This window comes from Zingiber officinale, chromosome 3A, assembly GCF_018446385.1.
Source record: "Zingiber officinale cultivar Zhangliang chromosome 3A, Zo_v1.1, whole genome shotgun sequence".
Taxonomy (NCBI): domain Eukaryota; kingdom Viridiplantae; phylum Streptophyta; class Magnoliopsida; order Zingiberales; family Zingiberaceae; genus Zingiber; species Zingiber officinale.
In genome coordinates this window covers 133,527,673-133,537,889 of record NC_055990.1, presented here as the reverse complement: position 1 = coordinate 133,537,889, position 10,217 = coordinate 133,527,673, and the positions used below count along the sequence as shown (strand labels likewise).

Sequence of the window (10,217 nt, the reverse complement as noted above, 5' to 3'; positions counted from 1 at the left end):
AAATTTTAAGAAAACTTTTCTTTTTAACCATGTTCATGATTTAAAAGAGAGTTTAAAAATTAAATATTCTCTTTTATAAGTTTCTACAAAAGATTAAGAAAAGATTTGATATCTTTCCTTATTTGCAGATTAAAAGAGATTTTAATTTTTAGAGATAACTTTCTTTTTATCCACATGTTTAAAAGAAAGATTTTAATTTATTAAATTTCCTTTTTATAAACCAATCATGAAGGGATAAAAATTATTAGAGAAATTTTATTTTTAAAATTTTCGGAAACAAATTAGGAAGGTTTTAATTCTTGATTGAATTAAATTTCCTTTGCTTAAATTATTGTGGCTGGCCATGTTTATTAATAAAAGAGAAATTGATTTTATATCAATTAAATTTATATTTCATGGCAAAGGAATTAAGGAAGTTTTTATTAAAATTTCCTTATTTGCTAAGACCAAGGATTATAAAAGAGGGGGTAGAGGTGCCTTCATGAATCACTACAACATTTTTCACCAATGGCAACGTCCAAAAAATGTGGCCTAAAGTATAAAAACCGTTGCCTTTTCTTTAGACAACGGTTTTTAAACCGTGGTATAGTCAGCCGTTGCCTTTTGATTAGGCAACGGTTTTACTAATAATTTGCAACACTATAAAAAAAACCGTAGCCTTTGATGAATATAGCCAACGGTTTTTTAATCATTCTATGGCAACGGTTTATGACCGTTATCTATGATAGCAACAGAAAAAACCGTTGTCTTTGATTGCAACACAGGAAAAACCGTTGCCTTTGATTGTAACATAGGAAAATCATTGTTATTGATAACAACAGAGGAAAACTGTTGTCGTTGATAGCAATAGAAAAAATTAATACTGAAAATATACCAATTGAAGAAAATTATACCAATTAAAGAAAAACATGCTCAAAATATATTAATCATCCACATACATATTGAAGAAAATTAATTACATTGTTATCCAAAACAAAATATTATAATACTCAAACAAATATACTAATTAACAAAGTATGCATCATCTTCATCCACATTTGTCTTAATATTTCTCTACCTTAAACTTAAATCTTTGCACACAAAATATAAAATCATTTGTCATCTATCATTACTGATCAAGGTCTTTTTGACTTGGAATGTAAGTAGATCCTCCAACTTCGACTTCACTTCCAGTGGCTAAGGATTGCCTCATCTGGTCTTGCTTTTTGTGGCGTGTTTGAGTAGATCTTCCTACTTGGATTGCACTTCCAATGGCTAATAGCTTCTTCCTCTGTTCTTGCTCTCCATGTTGCATCAAAGTAGATCTTACTTCTAACTTTTCTTGTTGCATTCTAACTTATTGAACTGCACTTGTAGTGCTTAATGGCTGCTTGCTTTGGTCTTTCTTTTGATGTTGTATTTGAGTATTTCTAGCTTCTTGGACTACACTTGCAACAGTAGAATTTTTCCTTGGCTCTTGATTTGAAGTAGATTCTTTGTTTCTCTTCATATTTTTGGCACCTTCTTGAATTGCACTTGTAGTGGTCAATGGCTGCTTCCTTTGGTCTTTCATTTGATGTTGTATTTGAGTATTTCTAGCTTCTTGGACTGCACTTCCAGCCGTAGAATTTTTCCTTGGCTCTTGCTTTGAAGTAGATTCTTTGTTTTTCTTCATATTCTTGGCACCTTCTACTTTTACTTTATACAGTTTGAGCAATTCAGCACTGGAATTAACTTGAAATTGATGAGGTTAAATATCAATTCTCCTGTTCATTTTTCTAAAAAAGGAAAAAAAAAAAGCACATAAAATGATTAAAACAATAACATAACAAGTGAGACAATGTATGACAAATTAAGAACAAAAACACTGGAATTAAGAACAAATTTCTGTAAACAAAGAGACTGGTGATACTATAAGATAAATAATATACTGAAGGATCAAATTGTCTCCAGAGAACTTAGGGAAATGAGACGGAAGAAAACAACTAGTGAGTCAACCAAAGAAGCATCTCTATACTGAAGGATCAAATTGTCTTTATACAGAAGGATCATGCCTTGAGCATACAAGTACGATATAAGAAGAAACAAAATTGTCATACCCTTCTGATCATTTCATACGTAGTACGGATATTGTCATTGTGATATTAAACAAAATTCATGTGCTTTTGTATGTTTTATGTACCGAGGAAAAAGAAATCATCTCTGTGATTGAGTTATTGGAGAAAGAACTTTAGAAACAAACTGGAGTGATTAAATTAGATCAAGCAACCATCACATTAGCTAAAGTTGAACAAGAGAAACGAGCCAAGGTAGCAGAAGAGACATTGAGAAATACTAAATGGAACATTTCTAAGAGTGTCGAGTGGCTTCGAGAGGAACTCAGTAATCTTTCTGCACATATGTCATCTACATTTCAAACTATTGAGAAGATAGTCACGCAAGCAATTAAAGAAAATGCCAAGTTACAATCACAAAAAGGCAACATGGGAAGAATTTTGGAGAAATCTAATAAAGATATAGTGTTATTACAGGGGAAATTCCAAGTGAAACTCAAGCAGCTAGTAGGTCGAATAGGTATCAGGTCAAGAGATGTAGAAAGGTTGAGCTTGGAATTAAAATATAAAGAGCAAAGAACTAGACAACCATAAGTTATCTAAGGAAGCATTGCAAAAAGACTTCATAAGAGAAGTGTAGTAACTCAATTTGAAGTGTCAACCTTCCAAGCAGAGAAATCTTTTTGGCTTGGAACAGAATGGAGAAAAGGAAATATTGCTAGTTGATATAGAGCTACTAAGAATTAAGTTCATAGAAAGTGAGCTATCTTTGCAAAGACAGAAATCTAGAAATTGATTTTCTTAAGAAAGAGATAGAAACTTTAAAAGAGGAAATTTGTAAATCATTGGTGAACATAAATCATTTTAGGTATACAAAAGATGGAGATGTTATTCTGGATTCTATGAAAGCAACATGATTTCTTCTCTTTGCAAAGGTAACAGGAACAGGAACATAAGTCATCTGCCTCTTTTCCCTAAACAACAGAAATCACACAAATTTTTGTGATTTGGTCGCTCGGGCATCTAACGTGGTTTTCGCCTCAAGTAATTATCTAGTGGCGCACGCATCTGCGGCAGTGGCCGCAGAAAAAATCTAGGTCATGCGGCGTGGTAGTCCACAGCAAGAGGAAGAAGAAGAAATTAGGGGTTACCTTTTGAGAGAGAGCAGTAGAGTCGGCGCGCGAGATACGAGCAGCAAGGTTGGTCAGATACACGATGCCGTCGAGATACAAGAAGAAGAGTCGGGGAGAAAGTCGGCGAGACGGTGAGAAAGTCGGCGAGAGAGACGGCAGAAAGCAGTCGGTAGAAAGATGAGTCGGCAAGGAAGATGTAGCGAGGGAGACGAATGAAAATATTAAACAGGATTTAGCATATATCGGGTTTATTAAAATAAAAATAAAAATAATTTAATACACTTCTTTTATAATTGAATATAAATTAAAAACAAAATTTATTTCCATTTAAAATTATATAAACCGATTTATTGACAAATAAAATTTTCTATCAAAATTTATTTTAATTCTGTATTTATTTTTGTTTATAAATATTTATTTTATAAATTTATTTTTGGTTCATTTTAAATTCCGTCTCAAATAGTTTTTTGTATATTATATTTTATTTAAATATAATTGATTAGTAATTCCGTATTAAATTTGTTTTTGATTTACTAAAAATTAAAACAAATTTTAATTCCATTTAAAAAATCCGTTACTGAAACTCTGTTTTCTTGTAGTGACGGGTAGGGAAACTTTAGGAGGGAAAAAAAGTAGGGAAAAGAAATAAAGGTCGGGCAAAAAAATGAGTAGGGAAATGCGCACGCGGGTAGGGTTTATTTTAGAAAAGGAAAATAAAAATAGAAATTTTATTTTCGAGAACGGTTATTAATTGTTGGAGAACAATTAAAAAAAATCGTTACCTAATGTATTTTAAGAGAACGGTTTTTAATTGTTGCAAAAAAATTTAAAAAAAAACCGTTGCCTAATGTATTTTAAAAGAACGGTTTTTAAACTGTTGCAATGAGAGGCGTTGCAAAAAATAAAGAATATTGTAGTTTAAACCGTTGCCAAATGTAGCGCAACAATATTTTAAAAAAAATATTAAAAACCGTTGCCTAATCTATTTAGTATAATTTTTTTTAATAAATATATTTTAGAGAACGGTTTTTAATCGTTGCATATTAAAAAAATTTATTAAACCAACACTATTAAAAACCGTTGCCTAATGTACTTTAAGAGAACGGTTTTTAAGCCGTTGCAATGAGAGGCGTTGCCAAAAATAAAAAATGTTGTAGTGAATATAACTCTATTCTATTTTCTCCCTCTTTTTCTTCCTTGGTGTGGCCGGCCATCCTCTCCTCCTCTCTTCTCTTTGATGACCGAACCTCATCCTTCTTGTGGAGATTCATATGGTGGCCGGATCAAGTTTAGAGAAGAAGAAGAAGAAGGAGAGAAAAAAAGCTTTGTTTCTAGCATCCCTTGGAGCATGGTGGTGGTGGCCAAACCTCTTCATCCTAGGAGAAGTTTTGATGGCCAAAACTTGCAAGGAAGAAGAAGGTGCTTGGTGGTTCTCATCTCGGAAGATCATTGCCCACACAACGTCTGAGGTTAGAAGAGGAATACGATAGAAGATCAAGAGGTCGTTAAAGTCTACAAAGAAAGGTATAACTAGTAATTATTTTCCGCATCATACTAGTTTTATTTCTTTGTAAAAACACCAAATACAAGAGGCATGTGATTCTAGATTTTCGAAATAGTTTTCGATATTGTGTTCTTTTATTTTTCTTTTCCTTGTGAGTTGATTGTTCCTTTTGGTTGACCTAAAGTTATTTAAGGAAATTAAATATTAGCTTTCCTTAAAAGGCTTTGTCTAGGCGGTGGTGGTTGTTCCCATATCCAAGAAGGCCATGTGCCTCGCCATGCAGTCCTGGAAGCCAATTTTGAAAATTAATATTTAATGGAATTAATAACCTAGGTGATTTGGATCGAACGTGTTAAGTTCCGCAAGAGATCCAAGTCTAAACCTAAAAGAACAAATAAATTAAACTTAGGATCAAACGTGTTAAGTTCCGCAGGTGATCCAAGTTTAATTTAAAAGAACACATTGTAGCTAGGAAAAGGTTCAGAACCTTTGTACAAAATTTTTGTACAGTGGAACCATTAGGTTTTCCGAGTAGCAACCAACAATTGGTATCAGAGCTAGGGTTTTGCCTCTGTGCATTTGGTATTAGTTTAATTATGCACATGTCATACATAATTTAGGCAGGATAATAATAGGATGTGCTAACTTTGTGGATGCAGGATCCAACTATTATGGCTTATAGATATTGTGTGTGTGATTGGACCCTTGGACATGTAAAGGGCATTTTATTGTGTGTGCATGATTGTATTATAAAATACAGCAGGAGCTGTATTTAGTTTTATTAGGATTTTATTTTTTGATCTAGATACATGTACATTCCTTCGAGGAATATAGGATCGAAAAATGTAAAATTCTATTTATGTCGCGGATCGAATATTGCAAGGCGTGGGACCTTTTGAGGATCAGAGGCGCAGCGGAACAAGGAGCAAGATGGATGTGACAACTAGACCCGGTGGCGGTGGCCAAAGATGGCAGCAGCTAGGGTTTGCGACACATGGATGACAACAATAGATAAAAGTCATAATAGTTGAAAATTAGTTTTTCTATTTATTGCTTTTTATGTTGTGCTGTGTGTGCTTGTTAGTATGCATGTTAAGTAGGCTAGCATAGTCAAAATTCCTCACTTTAAATAACTAAGTGGGAGAGGGATTTATTTTTAAATAAATTCCACGGTCTCCATTACTGGTTTATAAGTGATGCAACAAACTTGCGTGTTGGCTCTGAGTGCTTTCCTCCATATCGGATGAGCATGTTTGCGGATCACTAGATTAAACTTCCATTTTGGATGACTATAGGAAGTTAATTAAGAGCGTGTGATCTTCCCCATCGGAAGGAGCACAATCTTATTAATGGACTTAGTGTCAAGTAATGGTATACACTTAGACACGTCTAATAGTATCCTCCCCATCGGAGTCACTGCTATTATTTGTGTAACCGAAGAAAACCAACTATTAATTTGTCAAATAAATAGGTTGACAAGATAATAAAATTAAAAACCCCTCTTACAAATGTTGATTTTGTATACGTCCACACTATCGTGGCATACAAAATTCACGGTGTTTGAGGTAATTTTATTTGTCATAAAGATTTATTGACAAGATAATTAATGGGTAAACCCCTCCTCTTACAAATGTTTAATTTTGTATACGTCCACACTATCGTGACATGCAAAATTCATGGTGTTTGATGTGTTGGTAAATTTAAATAATATTATTTGAGGAATCAATGTTATTTTAAATTCAAAAGTTTTGACCAAATATTTGATCAAAGGTAGATCAACTATTAATTTCATTCGTCATAAAGTAAAGTTGATGAGATAATAAAATTAATGAATAAAATTTCCTCTTTGATTTTGTATACGTCCACACTATCGTGGCATACAAAATTCATGGGAATTTTAAGGAGTTGATCTTGACCAAATATTTTTGTGACTCTTAAGATTTAAAATGTTTGTCAATCCCCTAGTTGTTATACTATAGAAAAGACTTAGTAGTCCCAATTGTAATGATTGGAAATAGGACTTGGACATTAAGGTAGACTGTCTTCTTAGAACTAAGAACAATATAGGTGTATTTAATTCATTAGTTGAAACATGTCTAGTGGTGTTATCTACCAGAACCTGGAGTGTAGATACAGATGCCATTAATCATGTCTACAATTCATTGCAGGGTTCCAGGAAACCCGACAACTAAATGAAAATAAAAACACCGTCCACATGGGCACTACTGCAAAAGTAGTAGCTGTTGCAGTGGGAGAGGTTTATTCTCTAATAGGAATTAAATATGGATTATTAAAAATTGTTTTTACATACTAAGTTTAGAAAGAACCTGATTTCAGTTTCTAAACTATTATAAAATAGATATTGTGTCTATTTTGATAACAAAGTTGTTATCAAGAAAAATAGGGAAGTTATCTATTCTGGTATATTGGTTGACAATTTATAATCCAATAACTCCCACGATGCAACAAATGAAAATTAGTAACACATCTTCTAACTTTAAGAGAAAGCAACCTTCGGAAATGAACCAATTATATCTTTGGCATCTAAGGCTAGGTTATATTAACTTGAGTAGGATTCATTGGTAGCTGATGAACTTTTGGGTTCATTAGTAGTGGAAATCTTTCCAACCTGCGAGTCTTACTTGGAAGGAAAAATAACCAAGAAGCTTTTAAGTCTAAGGGGTATGGAGCCAAAGATATGTTGGAATTGGTTCATTCTGATTTGTGTGATCCTATGACTATCCAGGCAAGAGGTAGTATCGAAGATTTCGTCTATTTTATAGACAACTATTCAAGATACAAATACATTTACTTAATGTGCCGCAAGACTAAGTACTTAGATTAGTTCAAAGAGTACAAGGCTGATGCGGAGAAACGTTAAAGTAAAAGTATCAAGTCACTATGGTAAGATCGTAGTGGCAAGTGTTGGAACCCCAAGGTTGTTTTGGTGTGATCAACAAGTTAAGTTAGGTCCTGCGTTGTATTTAACCTTGTGTCTAAGTGTGCAGGAGCTTAGGAGCACAGGTACTCGAGCGGAAGACGCAGCTAGCGAGAAGGACGGCACGCGGTGCGTCCGAGGGACGAGGTGCTGCGGAAGAGTACACCGGCGGACGAGAAGGAAGTGCGCGCGGTGGTTCCGAGGTACTAAAGCCGGAGCGGAAGATTGCTCGGGGAGCAAGAGACGCAGCTAGCGCGAAGGTCGGCACGGGGTGCGACCGAGGGACGAAGTCTGCGGATGAGTACGCTGGTGGACGAGAAGGGACACGCGGTAATTCCGAGGGATGAGAAGCCGGAGGGAAGCACGCTCGAGAAGACCGGAAGATGGGTTCGGGTGAGCCCTATTCCGGATGTCAGAGATCACCCAAGCAAGCGGAGCCGGAGCAGAAAGACCCAGACCAGAGGCGAGCTGAACCAGAGAAGAGAGCACGGACCAAAAGTCAACTAGGTTGACTTTTGGATTCGGGGCACCCGGAACTATCCGGGGCGCCCAGAGCTGTCCGGGGCGCCCGGAACCATCCGGGGCGCCCGGAAGGGACTTTTTCACAGGATCGAGCTTTGACTCGATCCAACCGTTGGGGGATAAATTTTATCCCCCCCAGGGCGCCTGGAACCCATCCAGGCGCCCCGACCAAGGCTATAAATATAGCCTTGGTCCAGAAGCTTTTCAACAATCACGATCATTCTATTTCCAAACACTTGTATGCTTTAGTTGTAGTTAAGCTTCTGTTTTCTGTGCCTAAACGCTGTAAGAGGCTTCTCCGCCTGAAGGAGTTTTTGAGCTTAATCTTCCTTGGATTAACAACCACATCGGTTGTAACCAAGTAAACATCTGGTGCCTCGTCTTTTCTTTTATGCTTTTATTTATCTACTTAATTCATTTTACAAGTGTTAGCTTAATCGTTCGAGGAAGGGCTGTCTATTTTAATTGACAGGTTATTTACCAACCCTTCTAGCCGGTCCAACGCTCCAACAAGTGGTATCAGAGCCGAGTACGCCTCAGAAGGACTAACCGCCGTCTGACGCAACAAAAACGATGGCCGGAGTTAGCGACTACCCACCTGCATTCGAGGGGGAGTTTTCCATCTGGAAACAAAACATGGAGGTATACCTTAACTCAGATTCTGGTATTTCTTTAATAATGAAATTTGGTTATGAAGAACCAAAGAACACGAACGGAGAAAGACTCGATCTACGCCTCTGGAACGAAAAGCAACGTGAGGAGTCTATGGCAAATGGGCGGGCAAAATATTATCTTCTGAATGTAATACCAAAGGAAGATTTCAAAAAAGTCGCATATTATCAAAGCGCAAAAGAACTTTGGGAAAAGTTTTTGCAGCTCTACGAAGAACCTTCAGAAGCTGACACCTCAATAGACACCGAGCCACCGACAGAAGAGTCCGAAATCGAGGTAAGTACTACAACAACCGAAGTACATCCCGAGATCGATGAAGGGGGAGAATCTTCGGAAGAAAGCAACTCGATAGGGGGAGAATCAATTACTGACAAGGTAAGTCAGGTATGGACTCGAACCTCTGATCAATTGAATGATTCAATCGAAGAATTGCCTGAAAATTTTTGCGAATCATCGAAAGAGTTTTTTTTATTAGAAAATTAATTGTCAAACTTATCTTGCAAATTTGAAATATTATCGAAAGAGTTCTTCGAATTTCAAAATATCTTAACAATAGAATTTTGCAAGTTGGAAACTTTGCTAAAAAACTTTTGTGAATCACAAAGAAGTTTTTCGAAAGAATTATGCAACTTAGAAATATTATCGAAAACTTTTTCTGATCCAAAAAATTTGGAATTACAAATTACTTTATTGAAAAAGTTTTATGAATTAGAAATTGATTCATCGAAAAATATTTTCGGATTAAGAAATCTATTATTAATAGATTCCTGCAAATTCTTATTGTTAAAAAATTCTGGCAAATTACAAAATATTCTTTCAAACGAATTTTGCACATTGCCGAAAGATTTTTTTATATTATTGAGGAATTTTATCAAGTTAGAATTTATGCTATTTTAATATTTTTGTGAAGTTGAAATTCAAAAAATAATAGAAATTAATATGATACAAATTGTTGCATGTTTAATATTTGTGGCCTTAAATTTGAAACAGTGTGATTTAAGAAGTTTTGATAAATTAAAATGGAAATTTAAATCCTGTTGATAAAGAGCATTAGAACAACAATTAAATAAATGCAAAGAAAATTTTTTTTACGTTATCAATTCTGATAAATTTTCTTGCATATATATTTGGGCTTAGAATGATTTTTTTTATGAAAATTATTGCAAAATTTTCAAAGATTCTCGAAATTGCTCTTAATGACTTAGAAAATTTTTTTGATTTGATTTAGAGATATTTTTTTCTAAGTCTTTAACCCTTAGATTGTTTTTTTTTAAACCCCATTTTTATTGTGATCAAAGGGGGAGAAGAGAAAGTATAAGTCTAGGGGGAGGTAGAAATATTGAAAATTAAATTTTTTTTTAAATCTAATTTTTTCTACCCTTTTGCACTTAAATTGCAAATTAAGTTAATTGACT

General features: G+C 34.8%; 1 long non-coding RNA gene across 1 annotated transcript; it reads right to left on the bottom strand.

The window, feature by feature from the left end:
- Positions 1 to 918: 918 nt before the first annotated feature.
- LOC122052480 lies at positions 919 to 3,374 on the bottom strand. Its single transcript, XR_006132024.1, has 2 exons — positions 3,185 to 3,374; positions 919 to 1,757 (listed from the first exon to the last, which is right to left on the bottom strand). It is a non-coding gene; the product is annotated as an uncharacterized LOC122052480 (long non-coding RNA).
- Positions 3,375 to 10,217: the final 6,843 nt, after the last annotated feature.